Raw genomic sequence first — 18,716 nt, 5'->3', positions numbered from 1 at the left:
AGACAGAATGAAGTCCAAGCTTCACTTGGCCTGAGCCCCACCATCGTGTGCTGTCCCCAACACCACCCCAGCCTCCTCACGCCTCGTGACAGCCCCACACCGTTGCCACACCAGGTCCGGGTTCCTACACATCCCCAGAGCCCTGTCTCTAGCTCCAAACATCTGCTGGGTGCTGCCCTCCCACGAGTTCATTTACTACTTTAGATCAAAATGGTGGATACCATGCCAACCTCCCCAGCTGGGCCAGGAGTGCCCGGAGAAGTGCAGGGCACCCACAGCAGATGTGCCAGCATGTCCAATGGCAGGACACAGAGCTGGGAAAGCGTGGACAGAGCCAGGCCTTGTCCGTTCATGTATGGCAGTCTCTTTCACTCGCGTCCGTGTGAAGAGACCACCAAACAGGCTTTGTGTGAGCAATAAAGCTGTTTATTTCACCTGGATGCACATGGGGTGAGTCTGAAAAGAGAGTCAGCGAAGGGAGAAAAGGGTGGGGCCGTTTTATAGGATTTGGGTGGGTAAAGGAAAATTACAGTCAAAGGGGGGTTGTTCTATGGTGGGCAAAGTGGGGGTCACAAGGTGCTCAGTAGGGGAGCTTTTGAGCCAGGATGAGCCAGGAGAAGGAACTTCACAAGACAATGTCATCAGTTAAGGCAGGAACAGACCATTTTCACTTTTGTGGTGGAATGTCATCAGTTAAGGCAGGAACCAGCCATCTGGATGTGTACGTGCAGGTCACAGGGGATATGATGGCTTAGCTTGGGCTCAGAGGCCTGACAGTCTATAAGTCAGATCTGTCCCAGCAGCTGTCTCACAGATCCCCTCCATCCACTCCTATACGTGGACCCTTCCTCCTCCTCCTCTTCCTCCTGCTCCTCCTGCTCCTTACCCCGGGCAATGCTGTTTTCACCTCTACTCCCAGAGAACACGGTAAACCCACCTGTACTTTGGCCAGAACAGACTTGAAAAAAACCCGAAAGTTTACTTTGGAAGGGAGTTAATAATAAAGGCTGGAAGGCATCTTCAAGGCAATAAACACCTCCTTTTTCCCTTCTCCCAGCCTTGGCATGGCACTGTCCCCGGGGAAAGCACTTTCTGGGACACAAAACTGAAAGCCTCATGACAAGAGCCAGGGAACCCAGAAACCGGGAAAGAGGAAGAGGACAGGACGTGGACAGAGCAGGCGACTTCACGAAGAGCCATAAAATGTGTTTCTCGTCTACCAAAAGCTGCAAAACCCTTTCTTTAACTTGAGAGGCTCGGGGCTGAGAGCTGAGCTTTTAAAAGTCAGATTCGTGAAACCCTGCACATTGCCAAGAAGAAGGAACAATAATTCCTCCACCTCAAAGTTTCTAGAAACAAACACAGAAATAGAAGAGGCACTTCTTTGAATCCAAACTAAATTAATCTGTGAAGTACTGAAGGTTGTCAGAGAGATACAACCAGAATAAACATTTCTGATAATGGGAGCGCATTATAGTGAAAAGGTGGCAACTTTTTAAAACATCGACTACACTATCTCTAAAATAAACAAAAATAAGACAAAATTCTCATGACTTTCAGGCTCTAATTTAGGTGGAAAGGAAGTCAGAGAGAGATTTTCAAATTTATACTGTACAACTTGACCTTTAGATCATGGTTACGGTGTGATGAATTCTGAATTTCTGTTTAACGTACTATTATCCTTTTAATAGTAACAGGCATTCTATTTCACAAAGAGACTAAAGATGCCACAAACCTCCTGACAACTGTATTAAGGTTCCATAGGATAGAAACAACTTCTCTTCTGATTAACCACAGGGATTTCAACAGGCTGTGATACACATTTTACATGGAAAACATTATTAGCCAGCTGATGGGGGTGAGGGGAAGAGAAAATGATCAAACAAAGCAAACTTCCTCAGCACACCATACATGGTCTTTCCGGCTTTTAAAATATCCAAACATTGCTTTTTAAACTTTGATGATAGAAAACAGAAAGAACTTTTCTTTTCATCATTTCAAAGGAAAGCGCTACAAGTTTTTCTAAATTAGGGCTAAAAGACAGAATGGCTATTTTTAAATGTCTGGTTAAAAATTAGAAAGTCTCAAAGGTAAGCCACAAGTATGCGAACAAACCAAGAACATTGCTATTTCTGTTCAAGTACCAAAGACTGCAGTAAATGAATGAATGTATTCATCTTCACTTTCATCAAAACGGTCAACGGGAGGTAAGAAATCGAAAACTTACTAAAACAGAAATGTTTATTTCCTGTACAACATGACACCTACTGAAAATTCCGTAGAAATTCACCCAATCTTAATAGCAGAAGCATTTTCTTCGGCCAGTTCTAATTTTGAAAAAAAGAAAGAAAAGCTATAAAGTCCACTAAGAAATCTTAATCTCCATTAAGACAATGAATAATGTGAGAATATGGACTCAGTAGTGTTTGTCTAGGAAAAAGGTAAATAGCTAGCTCTGAATTCTTTTTTAAAAATCTAATTCTTTTTTGTTGTTGTTGTTAAAAAAGGAAAATGTCCACTTAGTATAAATACTAACAAAGGCTCTGTATTTTTTTTTTTTAACTCCTCCAAATCCCTGGAATAATGCCTGCCAACTAAAACACCTACTATGAATTTAGTAATGGGTTATGCAAACATAAATTATAAGGCCAGACATTTTAAAAGGAAAAAAAAAAGGTGATTTATCGAGGCACTGGAGACACAGTAGGAGAGAAGCAATATTTCAATTTTCCACATATTCCTCAACACTACAGATGTGTTCATGCAAAAAGAATTTTAAAATAAAAATGACTCTCGGCTCTTCTGGTTCTAATCTATCAGTTCATTTACTTGAAAAGGGTTATCAACGAATTCATTTCCCACACTTATAATTGAGAAAATTAATATAAAGCCAAACATTTTATCAAGTTTCAAGTATGAATGAAAAGCGTGTCTCACGATCTGGTTTCAGTAAAAAGAAAAATACAAATATCACCTCCCCTTAGAGTGGCAAAAAGAGTTAAACCACATGTTCTGTTCTTAAATTATTAGCCCTTGAACCTACCCTGATCCTGTTTTTCACTTTAATTTCTTTATTTCTATTCACACATCACTGTCCCTTGTCTCAATTCACTGTTAAGTGAAACAGTATTTTTTCGTGATGGCGGCAAAGCAATCATTAAAATACGTATGAAATACCTTTCGTGGGTTGTTGATATATAAACAAAATAAATGAAAATATACTTGTCTGCAACTTTTAATTCAAGGAAACAGAAGCTATCACCCTTCCCCGAGCACACATCAACCAGGCCGAAATCTTCATTTTTCTTCACTTTGCCAGTGGTTGACGGTTTCACAAATGGTCATCTTCAAAAGCACATGTAACTGAACGAGCTGATCTCAAGAAAAGGCTTGAAAATGCTGCGCTCATAAGCGATGCATGTTTTAAAATGCAAAAGTGCAAAAGAACATCTCTGCGCGTATTGCCGGCGCTGTGAATTCCTCCCTGGAGAAGGCTAATTTGAACACACATGCTTGCATGCGATATGGGTTCCTGGCACTTTGATTATGTGAACACACCTGACCCCAGGGAAATAGGCTGAGGCCGGCCCCATATTTCAGACAAACCAAACAGCCAATAGACAGTAATGGCTTTAAGCTACTGATGGCCCGGGCCAAAAATGAAGCCGCACTTAATCTTCTGAAGGAAACTGTCAATGTTAGGAGGCCCAGGGCCGACCTTTCTCTCGATCTTAATCACAGCCACCTATGATAACAGAGTGAGGTTTATTTTTATACCTGGCTCCAGACACAATGATCAATCCTTCAATTTTGACGATTTTGTATCCCACACAATGAACCAGAGTAAGTGAAGTCCATGTAGGTAGTTTCTGTGGATCCCTCGAGTCAAATATAGAGAATGAAATTCACCTATGAATGAAATCTAAAACAATCAATCAAAACTTGAAAATGCCTTCTAAAGCCTCTCAAATCTACAAATTTAATGAGATTCCAATAAAAGCCAATTTAAAATTTCCATCTAAAAAATAAGAATTCCTGAGGGGCACGGTGGCTCACATCTATAATCCCAGCACTTTGGGAGGGACTGAGCCCAGGAGTTTGAGACCAGCGTGGGTAACATAGTGAGAACCCCTCTCTACAACAAATACAAAAATCAGACAGACACCATGGCGCGTGCCTGTAGCCCCAACTACTTGGGAGGCTGAAGTGGGAGGATCGCTTGAGCCTGGAAGGCAGAGGTTGCAGTGAGCTGAGATCGTGGCATTGCACTCCAGCTTGGGCGACAGAGTGAGACTCTGTCTCAAAAAAAAAAACCTTCAGGCAGCTTTGCCACTTGTGGGCCTAGGCAAGTTACTCCTCCTCTCTGGGCCTCAGTTTCCCTCTCTTTGAAACAGAAATAAACACTGTACCTGTTTTGTAGGGATACTGTGAGTATTAAGTTAGTTAAATGCCTTTTCAGTGTTTAGAATAGTACTGGATATGCAGTAAGTGCTCACTAAATATCAGCTGCCATCATAAGCTACGACGGCTGTGTCCCTGAAGTTACCGAGCCCTTACAACAGCCTTCCTCGTTTACCCCATTCCACACACAATGGGACTGCCAGGAATATTTGCTGCGCACATGAATGAATTCTAGGTAGGAAAACTCCAAGAGGCAGAGGAGGTGATGCCTTTTAAGAAGAAAGGGATGTGCCTAAGTCTTGGGCCCACAGGTAAGATCAATAGGAATAAGCACACCTTTGGAAAAGGGACGAGTCTCTTGTTGCAAAATTTGTGGCTCTCAGCCACACACAACCTCAGAGTCTTGCTCTGAAATCCAGGCTGGAGTGCAGTGGCATGATCTTGGCTCACTGCAATCTCTGCCTCCCAGGTTCAAGTGATTCTCCGTCTCAGCCTCCTGAGTAGCTGAGATTACAGGTGCGCTCCACCATACCCGGCTAATTTTTGTATTTTTAGTAGAGACGGGGTTTCACCATGTTGGCCAGGCTGGTCTCAAACTCCCAGCCTCAAGTGACCCGCCCGCCTCAGCCTCCCAAAGTGCTGGGATTACAGGCATGAGCCACCGCGCTCAGCACCAACAACTCCTTTCTTAGACTGAACAACAGAGAGGACATGGCTTGCTCAGATCTTGCATTCATTAAGTGGCCAAGTCAGAATCAGAATCTAAGCTTCCGGATCCAATTATATACTCCTTTAAGGACACCAACTATATAACACAACATCTTCTTAAAATAAAGGGCCACAAACAAAATTACAAGACTCTGCATAACACGCCAGTCACGCTCCTCGTAAACTCACTTTTATGCCACTCACATTTGCAAGTTAAAATGAAAAGCCAATGTTAGTCAATAACATGCTCAGTGACTAGTCCCACCCACACCACATGCGCCCCAGCCCCCTAGCCAAAGAAAGAAGAAAACGAAGACAGCAAGTATCAGACTTAGCATGGCTTGGCATCCAATTGTCATTTTCTTGACTGACATAATCTCAAAGTGGAAGGGGAGATTTTCCCACGCTTTGGCTTATAATCAATTCCGTAAGTTAAGAAGGCTTTCTTCGGCCAATGGCAAATTTTAGGCTATAACGATATGTTCCTTCCTAAGTACACTCCTAGAAAACGTTCCCCCTGACATATAGAATCCTTTAAATGAGTATGCCACTTCAAAGAAATACTCAAAAGCAATTTTAAAAAAAATCTAATGGAGAGGAATTGCTAACGGTTAAGTGACTAAAAATTTGGCTTCTAGGCCGGGCGCGGTGACGCATGCCTGTAATCCCAGCACTTTGGGAGGCCAAGGCAGGTGAGTCACCACCTGAGGTGAAGAGATCAAGACCAGCCTGGCCAACATGGTGAAACCCCATCTGCACTAAAAATACAAAAATTAGCCAGCCGTGGTGGTTGGTGCCTGTAATCCCAGCTACTTGGGAGGCTGAGGCAGGAGAATCGCTTGAACCTGGGAGGTAGAGGTTGCAGTGAGCCGAGATCAGGCCACTGTACTCCAGCCTGGGTGACAAGAACAAGAATCTGTCTCAAAAAAGAAAAAAAATTGGCTTCTGGAACCCTAAGGAGGCAGGTTGTTCGGGGGATTATATGGCCTCATTCCCAGGAGTCTGTCTGCCTGGGAAAATCCTGGTAGGTGGGTGGGTGGCTTACGCTCCGTTAAGTGGCACCGATGATACTTAGCTCCCAGGGTGACTTCCAGGGGCAGAGAAATGATTGTCATGCACTTAGCATAATGCCTGACTCCTAGCAAGTACTCAATAAATATTAATAACAGCTCACCACGATTTCAACCAAATCATATGGCTTTCACATTTAGCCGTTACACCTTTAAAATCATGCTCAACAAAGTTGTTTGCTGAGAAGAGGCAGAGAGTGCTTTTCTGTGCCGAAGTTATTATTAAATCCTACACAGAATGACGTTCTCCATTCAGAATGCATTTCAGTTGAGGTTATTGACCAGAAAGACAAGTTATGGGCTACTCTCAAAGAATAGCTTCAAAAAAGAAAGTCCAGCAGCAAACATTTCCACTCTATGAACAGTGAAACTAATGCAAAAGGAGAGAAAATAACTCTCTAGACACATATGGAAGAAGGCAAGTTTTTATTTTACTGTATCTGTTCAAGTCCGCAGTAGAAACTAGGGTCTACCCTAGGCTTTAAGAATTTTTTAAAGTGTTCATTTATAGCTTTATTTTATAATAAAGCTCTGTAGCCCAGGCTGGAGTGCAGTGGCGCAATCTCGGCTCACTGCAACCCCCATCTCCCGGATTCAAGCAATTCTCCTGCTTCAAACTCCTGAGCTCAAGTGATCCACCAGCCTCAGCCTCCCAAAGTGCTGGGATTTTAGGTGTGAGCCTCTGGCCCCCGTCACATTTATAGCTTTAAAGTCCATTTGTGAGGCCAGGCACGGTGGCTCACACCTGTAATCCCAGCACTTTGGGAGGCCGAAGTGGGTGAATCACAAGGTCAGGAATTTGAGACCAACCTGGCCAACATAGTGAAACCCCATCTCTACTAAAAATACAAAATTAGCCGGGCGTGGTGGTTGGTGCCTGTAGTCCCAGCTACTTGGGAGGCTGAGGCAGGAGAATCGCTTGAACCCGGGAGGCAGAGGTTGCGGTGAGCCAAGATCGCGCCACTGCACTCCAGCCTGGGTGACAGAGGGAGACTCCATCTCAAAAAAAACAAATAAATAAAAGAAAAAAGAAAAAAAGAAAAAAAAAGGCCATTTGTGAACACAATTTCTCAAAAGAGTAGATTTTGGTAACATGAACACAATAAGCCATTTATTGACCTTCTACTTGGTGCATGGGTTGTTCTGAATCCCTGTAAGAGTTCATCCAGCCCATAATGACTCCGAGGTCGTTATCATTCTTATTTTTTGAGATAAGAAAATAGAGGCTCAGACGTGATAGAACGCAGCATGTTTTCGACCAAAATTCCAGGGCACATGAATCTAATGACAGTGCTTCCCGTTTGACAGTTATTAAACTCTCAGATAATGCGTCTGTTATACTTAAAATAGCCCTGTAAAAACGGCTGGACACATGAAGGAAGCGACACATGGCTCTCAGGAAGGAAAGGGGATGCCGGCCTTGTTGATGTTTCAGCAAGGGGCGGGAGCAGACAGACAGAGCGGCCGTCCTGAGATGCTCCTGGAAGGAAAGCAGGGCCTGCGGGGTCTTCAGATGCCACCCGCCGCCCCTGGGCCAAGCCCCGCCACGGCTCTGACCACTTCCAGTGACAAGGAACAGAGCAACTGGGAGATTAGCTCCTCGTTAATTACCTAAGAATTGCCTAAGAATTAATTACCGAAGAATTACCTAAGAATTTCTGGGCCTTTGGCCCAGAAAACAAACAAACAAAATAAGGTCTCTTTGAAACTCCACAATTCATTGACTAATTTTGTGTGTGTGTGTGTTTTTGTATTTTTTGAAGATAGGGTCTTGCTCTGCCGCCCAGGCTGGGGTGCAGTGACGCAATCATAGCTCACTGCAGTCTTGACCTCCTGGGCTCAAGGGATCCTCCTACCTCAGCCTCCTGAATTACAGGTGTGCACCACCACGCCTGGCTAATTTCTTCATTTTTTTGTAGAGATGGGGTCTCGCTATGTTGCCCCGGCTGGTTTCAAACTCCTGGTCTCAAGCAGTCCTCCCGCCTCAGCCTCCAAAGTGCTGGGATTACAGAAATGAGCTACTGCACTTGGCCAACTGAATTTTCTAATGCCCAAATTAAATAGCATCCCTGGTCTTAGAAAGCAGAGAGACTGAATCTGACGCTTCAAAGTAAGTGAGTGGTTAGAGCCAAGATGATCAGGGCTTTACATGGAAGAAATGTGGGGGACTCCACTGCTAACAGCTTGCCCAAATTTATCGATGGTTATTTCAAAATTTGCACTAAAGCCTCCGTGTGTGTGTGTGTGTGTGTGTGTTGTGCTGACAGGTGATACAAAAAGTCATTTTGCACTCTTAAGATCAAAAAACGTTCTCTGACTCCCCAAAGTACCTTTGCCCATCCTTGATCACTCACTGCCATCTTGTTCTGTCTGAGCTCTTACCGCCACCTGAAATTATCTTGTGCATCATTTGTTTACTTGGCCACTGCCGGATCTCTGTGAGATCTGGAATCTTCTCCCTCCATCCCTGCTGTATCTGACTGCCCCTGGCCCTAGAAAAGGGCTCAGCACTACTTGTAAAAGAAAGCAAGGAAGGAAAGAAGAGAGGAGGGTGTTTATTGAGCACCTACTATATGCTCTGTGCATCTGAATTCATTTCACCTCCTGGGTGAAATGGGATAGCACCAATTCTTCCTGCTTATACATAAGGTGACCAAGTCTTAGAACAGTTTGTGACCTTGCTCAAGGTCACTGCATGTCACCACTTACTAGTTATGCGTTCTACTCCTGGCCTGAGACTGAACATTCAGCCTCCAGGACCCCTTGAAGTAGGCAGGGTATGTTTTTGCAGACAAAGAAACTGGGGTTAAGTTTCTGTCACAGTGCCATGGAAGTCACAATACTATTAATGCTGTTGGAGCAAATGAAACCAGGGCTTGACTAGCACTCAATGTCCCTGGGCCCAGGCAACCTCCTCTTCCCTACGGGCCCCCGCTGGTGCTCTGCAGACCATGCGGCAAGGTCTTGCTGGGCTGTAGGGGGATAATGCAGCCACCCTCCCTGACTGGGGCCCGAATTAGGTTCAAATTGCCTTCATTACTGGTCCCACTCAAGGCACCTCTTCTCCCCTAGAGACCCAAAAGAAAGAAAATAATGTCTTGGGTTGATAAACTGGCTTAAAGGGTTTAATTGGTAACAGTTAAAAGTTCACTTTTAATTTTTAAGCTTTGTCTAGTTAAAGGCTTATTATAACTTAACAGTAGGTGATTCTAGAATGATTAAACACCCAAGTTGATTACTGGGGTTTTCTCATTTTGCCAAATCCTGGAGCAGCCTTTTTAAAACCAAACTGCCCCCTGCAAAAATGAAAATTCACAAGATACTTTTCTGTGGGGAGTTTCTTTAGGGGATGAGAGAACAACTGAATAAGAAATCTCTTCAGGGGTTTCTGACACCCCCATGAAGAGAGGAATTCTTTTTTAATTTAGTTTAGTTTTGTTTTGTTTTGAGACGGGGGTCTCTACTCTGTCCCCCACATTGGAATGCAGTGGCGCAATCATGGCTCACTGAAGCCTCAACCTCCTGCTAGACTCAAGTGACCCTCCCACCTCAGCCTTCTGAGTAGCTGGGACCACAGGTACGCACCACCACTCGCAGCTAATTTTTCTACTCCCAGTTAATTTTTCTATTTTTTTGTAGAGGTGAGGTCTCACTATATTGCCCAGGCTGGTCTCCAACCCCTGAGCAAAAGCAATCCGTCTGCCTCAGCCTCCCAAAGTGCTAGGATTATAAGCATGAGCTACTGCACCTGGCCACCTGGCTGAATTTTTTTTTTTTTAAATAACAGCTTTATTGATATATAATTTATATACCATACAACTCACCCATTTAAAGTACACAGTTCAGTGGCATTTGGCATATTCAAAGCTGTGCAAGTGTCACCACTGTCTTATTCCAGGACATTTTTATATTCCAAAAAGAAACTTCATACCAACTATCAGTCATTCCACATTCCTCTATCCCCTCACCCCTGGGGGTTTCTATCTCTATAGAAATCTACTTTTGGCCAGGCACTGTGCCTCATGCCTGTAATCCCAACACTTTGGGAGGCCGAGGCAGGTGGATCATTTGAGGCCAGGAGTTTGAGACCAACCTGGCCAACATGGTGAAACCCCATCTCTACGAAAAATACAAAAAAATTATCTGGGCACGGTGGCACATGCCTGTAGTCCCAGCTACTTGGGAGGCTGAGGCAGGAGAATTGCTTGAGCCTGGGAGGCAGAAGTTTCAGTGAGCCGAGACTGAGCCACTGTACTCCAACCCGGGTGACAGAGTGGAATTCTAGCTCAAAAAAAGGCCCCATTGTGTCACATCAGGGCTGTGGGCCTTCAATGAAGCCAACTCAATGGGCTCAACGTGATGAAAGGAAAATGAGGCTGGGCTTTTCACTTTTCTGTGTGCAGTGGTTTTGGGGTCTAATGAGGAGTAAAACAAAATTTGTTGATAACAGAGAAGAGTTGAGAGTCCAGTGGGTAACACTGACATATCAAGGAGTAGCTGATGATGCCTGGATGCTGTTTCATGTTTAAAAAGCATCAAAGGCCAGGTGCAGTGGCTCACCCCTGTAATCCCAACATTTTGGGAGGCTGAGGTGGGAGGATCACTTGAGCCCAGGAGTTTGAGATCAGCCCGGGCAACAAAGTGAGACCCCATTTCTACAAAAAAAAAAAAAAAATTAACCAGGCATGGTGGTGCACACCTGTAGTCCCAGCTACTCAAGAGGCTGAGGTGGGAGGATGATTTGAGGCTGGGAGGTTGAGGCTGCAGTGAGCTGAGATCATGCCACTGCTCTCCAGCCTGGGCCACAGAGCAAGACCCTGTCTCTAAAAAGAAAAAAAAAAGGAAAAAGTAATCGGGGATGATATGTGACTTTGCTAAATCTTCACGACAATGCCAAGATGGGGTTACAATGATCACCCTCACTTCACCACCTGACTCGCGCAGGGCCATGGGGGGCGTGCAGGGCCATGGAGCCCTGGTGACTATCTCAGGGCAGCCTGTGCACCACGTGTCCACTGGAGTCGCAACTTTATTTTTAAGTGACTCTCTTTTTCCAGGCTGAGTCACTCTGGTGGTGTCTATATAAAGGCTGTCGAGGCAGTGACTAAATGCGTTTGGGCCCAGGCCACAACTATATATTACTGCCCTCCACTCCCTCACCCATCCTGCTAGCTCCTTTTCTCACCGAGAGTGAAAAACGAATCATAAAAGTTCACAGCATCTTCCCATCCTCTGTCTTCCTCACCATGGCAGAGATAGTGTCAGGTGCGTGGCTTCCTGGCTTACCCCGCACACAGTGCATCCTGATCAATAAAAAGGAGGGACCTCCTCCCCTCGCCGCGCCTGCCGGGGTTGGGAAGGAATCCACAAATCTAGCCAATTTCAAGGATGGTAAAAGATTCCATTCCAAGTCCTATCTCAAGACAACTCCCAAGCCTGAATTTTTACAACTGCTACCTGGGAACACAGAAATCAGAGAAATACGCCAGGCCGGCGTAGAAGGAGCAGAAGATGTTGGCACCCAGGAAAGGAAAAGAAAGTGGATGGGCAGTTCTGTGAGCAGCAAAGGGTGCTCCCTGTTGCAAGGTGGGCGTGCTGAGCCAGGCGTCCCCGACAGTCACGGCTGCCGCCGCAGCCAACAAGAGCCAGGATGGAGACCTGGGTGTGACATCACGTGCATCTGAGCAGGACAGGTGTAGAAAGCACAGACGCAGACTGTGAGCACCGCGGACCAGGCATCGTTGGGATTAATGTTCCAGAGATCAAGAAATGTGGAGGCAAAAATACATCAGGGCAAAAATGACCAGCGACGGCCCCTGAGCCGCAGCTCGGCTCTCCTCCCAGAGCAACGGGGTCTGTTTTAGAGGAGACAAAAATTAACCGAGCAAAGTCCTGCAGACAGACACCCAAGAAGCGTTCTGGAGTAGGACTGGGCCGACTGACGTCACCAGGATGAGGGCTGGGGATGGTTTCATGATAAAATCACAGCATCTCAGGAATGTGGTTCTCCTCCTCTCTTTCCTCCCATCAGGAAAGGTTCCTCCCATACTGAAAAGAAGCAGAACAAAGCCCAAAACCATCCCTGTGCTCTTTCTGGAAGCAAGCTAACACAGACGACCATTTATTGGAGAGTTGAGCATCACATTCAAATAGCAGACCTCTGAAGCCAGGCTGATGTCGCAGGAGCACTGGGGGTTTCTCCAGGGAGGACCCCACGCCGGGTTACCTGGTCTCCAACCTGCCCAGCCACTCTCCATCCACTAACTCCCTACAGCCAGGCCAGTGAGCCAGGGCTGCAGGTCAGACGTGCTGCAGACCTCCCGTGACCTCACCTCCGGAAGAACTCTGGAATCACATACGCGGAAAATCAGAGTTTGGCCACGATCAAAGCCACGGAAAAGCAAACGGCAAACGGAAAGGCTAAGAGACACTTTCTGGGGTTTGCGAGAGCTAGGCTTTCAGCCTCCACTGCTCACATACATGATTCTAACACCACCGGGCTTCCAGAAAGCTGCCGCTGCTCCCTCCTGACATGCTGTGGCCAGCCCAGTGCAGAGGTGCCGCCCCTGCTGCTAGCCCGTGGAGCCCCTTGTCACATCAGGTGGCCTTGCTCCTTCACCCATCTCCCAATCACCAGCACCCAGCCCAAGGCCAGGTACACTCTGTCCCTGCCCAGCGGTCAGGCCTTGGCACTCATCTGTCACCCACCCTAAAGCTCTAGAGTCCCCCCTCCTCCCTCCTTCATCCCCTTCCACCCCAGGGCACAAGGAGGAGAAGGAGGGTGGAGGTGACCCACGTGGTTCTCCTGGAATGGTGAGCTGAAACTGGGACTATGGGCCCAGGGAACTGTGTTCCAAACTAGGGCTGCATGGATGAGTGTCTGAGAGCCCCCAAGAAACTGCAAACGTGCATTTCTCAGGGGCTTAGGTCCTCAACTTTTATGGATATTTTAAAGGTTAAGAACCAAGGCTCAAAAAGCAGAACTGTTTATCTATAAAAAGGGTTACTGAGCCATATGTGGCTTATCCGGAGAACTTTATCACCACTGACATAAGAGTGTTTCTGTGGGGAAAGTCTACAGTCAGAAGATTCCAGTCATTCTATCCTAGCACTTAACATGCTCTGCCATTGGGTTCTATTTGCTCGCTAAGAAAGATAAGAAACTTTTTAAAGAATGGAGATAGAGTTTTATTCCCAGGGCCAAACTGTCTGGCACATGGAAGGTGTTCAATAAATATTTGTAAGATGATTAACTGTTATTACAAACCCTTTTTTTTTTTTTTTTTTTTTGAGACAGGATCTCACTTTGTTGCCCAGGCTGGAGTGCAGTGGTGTGATCATGGCTCACTGCAGCCTCAACCTCCTGGGCTCAAGCCATCCTCCCACCTCAGCCTCCCAAATAGCTGGGACTACAAGTGTACACCACCATCCTGGCTAATCTTTTGATTTTTTGTAGAGATGGAATCTCACTATGTTGCCCAGGATGGTCTCAAACTCCTGGTCTGAAGCGATCCTCCCACCTTAGCCTCCCAAAGCACTGGGATTACAAGGCGTGAGCCACTGTGCCTGGCCACAAACCAACTTTTGAAATACTTTAAGCTGAAACTACCTATATTTGTTCTTATTTTTTTTTAAAGTTGCCCGAGCTAAGGCCGGGTGCGGTGGCTCATGCCACTTGGCACTTTGGGAGGCCGAGGCCAGTGGATCACCTCAAGTCAGGAGTTCGAGACCAGCCTGGCCAACATGGTGGAACTCCGTCTCTACTAAAAATACAAAAAATTAGCCGGGCGTGGTGACAGGTGCCTGTAATTCCAGCTACTCAGAAGGCTAAGGCAAGACAATCACTTGAACCTGGGAGGCGGAGGTTGCAGTGAGCAGAGATGGTGCCACTGCAGTCCAGCCTGGGTATCAAGAGTGAAACTCCGCCTCATAAATAAGTAAGTAAGTAAATAAATAAATTAAATAAATAAATAAAATAAAATATAGAAATTTCCCCCAAGCTAGCTCTGAGGAACAGAAATCCACTGTATCTCATGAGTTACACGGCGAGTGAGTATTCCCAGGTTAATACTAATAATGAACATAAGCTAAACTCTAGGGACAGGCCTGCGTGCAGCCCTTCTCGTACAGGCACATGGGTACGTACACACACATATGTGCACACAGCAACCCTGTGAGCGGGGCCCTGTTGTTACATTATTTATAGATGACAGAACTGGGGCTTTGGGAGGTATCTGCCCCAAGACGCACAGCTACTAAGTATGTCGCCTGAAGTAAGAAATACAAAAACCAGAGCTGGGCGCAGTGGCTCACACCTGTAATCCTGACACTTTGGGAAGCCAAGGTGGGTGATTTAGCTTGAACCCAGAAGTCTGAGACCAGCCTGGGCAACAAAGTGAGACCCAGTCTCTTCAAAACATAAAATTAGCAGGGTGTGGTGGCACGCACCTATAGTCCCAGCTACTCTGGAGGCTATAAGAGGAGGATCACCTGAGCTCACGACATCAAGGCCACAGTAAGCTATGATTGTGCCACTATATTCCAAAAAACAAAAACATAGGAAGCACTATACCCTAGAAACACTCCACCACGTATTATGTTCCACGATTGATTCTTAACTCAATAGGGAATGGATGTTCAGTTAGAATATTTAAAAACGTTTTTCTTTCAAAGGGACTCTTTTTGTAGATTCAAAGAGACTCTTTTTGTAGATTCAAAGAAAATGTATACAATTTTATCTGCAGAGGAACTGCAATCTTCTGCAAATTAACTACAATTTCTGGATTAAAAAGACACAATATCAAATGATGACAAATATATTAATCTAATGATATAAAACTGAAACTTAAAAAAACTAATCCTAAACAGAAAACCTTCAGCCGGGCGCGGTGGCTCGTGCCTGTAATCCTAGCACTTTGGGAGGCCAAAGTGGGAGGACCCTGCTTGAGCGCAGGAATTTGAGACTAGCCTGGGCAACAGCAAAAGGCTCCATTTCTACAAAAAATTTAAAAACTACGGCCAGGCACGGTGCCTCACACCTGTAATCCCAGCATTATGGGAGGCTGAGGCGGGTGGATCACAAGGTCAGGAGTTCAAGACCAGCCTGGGCAACATGGTGAAACCTCCTCTCTACTAAAAATACAAAAAAAATTAGCTGGGCGTGGTGGCGCATGCCTGTAATCCCAGCTACTCGGGAGGCTGAGGCAGAAGAACTGCTTGAGCACAGAAGAAGAACTGCTTGAACACAGAAGGTAGAAGTTGTAGTGAGCCAAGATCACGCTACTGCACTCCAGCCTGGGCAACAGAGCAAGACTCTTGAAGAAAAAAAAAAAAAAAAAAACATAAAAATAAAGTAAAATAAAATATACTAGCCAGGCACTGTGGTGCCACGTTCCTGTAATCCCAGCTATTCGGGATACTGAAACGGAGGGATCACTTGAGCCCAGGAGTTGGAGGCTATAGTGAGCTGTGATCGTGCCACTGCGCTCCAGCCTGGGTGACAGAGCAGGATCCTGTCCCCAGAAAAACCCTTCAAGGCTCCAGACATCCTGGCGCTCACCTCCTGATGTTTCTGTAGCTTCTCCCACCTGTCGGAGTCCCAGCCACCACACAGCACCCCTCCCCGGCCACTTCCCCGTCAGAAGCCACCTTTTCCCTCCTGGACTAGAGCTTTTCCCAGTGACATCTGGGAAGGGCCAGTCTAGAAGGTGAAATCTCCGACGGCAGACGAACTTTACTCCCCACTGAACCCTCGCGGGTGCCTAATCCTCCCCGTGGAACACATTAGACATTCATCAGACACCGGGAAACCTTTCCTCCTTTCCCAGAACAAAGGGAGATGTGGGCGTTTCCATCAAGATCAACACCCTTGGTATCACACCAACAGGAACACCACCAGCCCTGGCTCTGCCACGCTGTGCCCTAGAAGGTATGTTGCCGTGGGGATCGTGGGCTGCATCCGTAGGGAAGAGGACACCCTCCTTCCGGTAAGCCAGGCTGTCCTACCCGACAGGTGAAAGCTCTAAGCAAGCCTCGTTTCTACACATGCAACATCCCGACGTCACCTCCACGGATAGTAATCAATCCTGCGGTGTGGCCAGAGGAGCAACCAGTGTCGGGGCAGTGGTAGCTCCTCAAGACTGAGACCCCAAACGGTGACCCAACGTCCCCTCGGGGCACAGGCCAGGCACTGAGCTGAGGCTCCACACATGTGCTATCTACACACACACGTACTGTCACAGCTCACCCCCCACACACACCTGCTGTCACAGGGAACAGCAAGGAACTCCGCCTCCTGCACACCCAGCACACTCCGGCCACAGCCTCCCGCTCCCACCACTGCTCTGGTCTTATGTGGTTTCAAAATTTCCAGCAGGAGGGCTGGGTGCGGTGGCTCATGCCTGTAATCCTAGCACTTTGGGAGGCTGAGATGGGCGGATCACCTGAGGTCAGGAGTTCGAGACCAGCCTGGCCAACATAGTGAAATCTATTAAAAAATACAAAAATTAGCTGGGTGTGGTGGTGGCGTGCGCCTGTAATCCCAGCTACTTGGGAGGCTGAAGCAGGAGGATCACTTGAACCCAGGAGGTGGAGGTTGCAGTGAGCCGAGATTGTGACACTGCACTCCAAACTGAGCAACAGGGCAAGTCTCTGTCTCAAAAAATAAAAAAAAAGTTACCAGCAGGAGGCTCTGGCTGCTGGCACGAGTGAAGTGGGCCTCATCTTGGACTTTCTGCATGGGTGCCCCACAGATTTCCAGGTTGGTCCTTGGATGAGAAGGTGCATGGGGCCGGTGGGGCAGGAGCCTGAAGTCAGCTCCCCGCTCCCCGCCTCCCCAGGACCACATGTTGCAGTGAGACCCTCCTTACTACAGCCAAAGATGAGGAAGTGGGCGCCACCCTCCATCCACTGGCAGTGGCAGGGTTGGGGCCAAGCAGGTGGTGACCTTCTATCCTCTGCCTCCCCTTCCTGGTGAGTTCCAGCCTCCTTCTCCCTGAAGACAGAGTCTAAAAATGTGTCCTGAGAAGAAATGCCCCAAGTGGCAGGTACCTACCAGGCTGCTGCCTCCCCAGGCCTCTTCCATTTATTGGGATCAGAAGGAGATAAAAACACCAAGTTTAAGGCCAGATGTCTTTGAGTAACTAATGTGGAATTCGACACAAGGCACGATGGAGGGATAGGGCTCAGCACAGTACGAGCGGCATTTATCAGCAGAGCATAAGGAACAGACAGGGTGACCGAAGGGGGACACGCTCCTCCTCTACTGTCACTAGGAGTTGGGGACTTCTGAGGAACACCCGGGAAGCCAGGCCTCTTAGGAACCTCATTCTTTGGCTGATTACACTCGTGTATTTATTGCCCGTGGCCTCTGAAGGATGGCCTTGCCCCTCTAAGATTTTCTGGGTTTTTTTGTTTGTTTGTTTTTAATCATAAAATGTTTTCTTTTTTCTTTTTACTTTTTATAACAGAGATTAGTCTTGTTATGTTGCCCAGGCTGGTCTTGAACTCCTGACCTCAAGTGATTGCTTGCCTCAGCCTTCCAAAGTGTTGAAATTACAGGCGTGAGCCACTGCGCCCAGCCAAACCTCTAAGATTTTCTATGGAAATCCGCAGACATGTGGTCACCGAGGAAAGGGCAGTGACGATACAGAACGGCGGACGACCACTAGCTATAGGAATGGCACTAAGAGGAGCTCGCAAGATGGATGTGGCGGGGCTTGAGCTGGGGAAACTGAGTCAAGGACAAGCGCTCAGGAAACCAGAGTTCCAGGAAAGTCTGCTCTGAAGCCGCTGGAGGCAACAGAAGAAGGACGTTCTGTCCCCAGCTCTTTTTTTCCTCCTGTTTTTACTCATGGCAAGACTGACATGGAGAATAGGGCCCTCCACTCCCCAACACTGGCAGAGAAGGCAGAAACCCCCAAGCACCAGTGATCCCACCTGCATTTTTGGTCTCGTGAAACATGGAGTACCTGCATTTAGGGGCAGCCGAGGCGAGCAGCGGGTGTGAGATTTGAACCCTTAGCTGGCTCTGTGGCCAAAGGCTACCTTCTTTCTACTCTGCTACCAGGCTTTCTCCCAAAATATTTATTCTGAAGACAGAAGGTTATTAATTTGTTTTCTATAATGATTCACGCCAGCACTCCCTTGACTAGCAAGCCTCCTTTGAAACATTTTAAATGAGCCCGCTTTTAAAAATGCAGTTCACATATAATTTCCCAGCAATATTATGTAAGTAAGAGAGGGGCATCTCTCCTAGAAAGGAGCTTTGCCTCCAGGCATGTTCCTATGTCCTATATGGAAGAGCCAAGAGCTATGGAGAAGATTCCCCAAGCCCGGAAGCTGGGCCGAAGCTGTGGGCTGCTGCGACCCCTTCCCATACAAGGGGAAGGTGTAAGAGAGGCTGGGGTCCGAGCCCGCAGGATGAGCACCATGGGGACCAAACTGGCAGATGTCACCTGGAAAGCCATTCCTGCGACTGCTCATCTGCCTGCAACACGCTTGGGTCTTTTTTTTTTTCTTACTAAGCCCCTGGTAGGG

At 46.8% G+C, this 18,716-nt stretch overlaps 1 protein-coding gene across 14 annotated transcripts in view; it reads right to left on the bottom strand.

Moving 5' to 3' along the window:
• CUX1 (cut like homeobox 1) overlaps positions 1-18,716 on the bottom strand; it is a 467,346-nt gene that overhangs the window by 347,821 nt on the left and 100,809 nt on the right. The window lies entirely within an intron of this gene.

The sequence above is a fragment of the Pongo abelii genome, chromosome 6 (assembly GCF_028885655.2).
Source record: "Pongo abelii isolate AG06213 chromosome 6, NHGRI_mPonAbe1-v2.0_pri, whole genome shotgun sequence".
Lineage (NCBI taxonomy): Eukaryota > Metazoa > Chordata > Mammalia > Primates > Hominidae > Pongo > Pongo abelii.
Note: the sequence above shows the minus strand (reverse complement) of the source record. Positions and strands in the feature narration are given on the sequence as shown.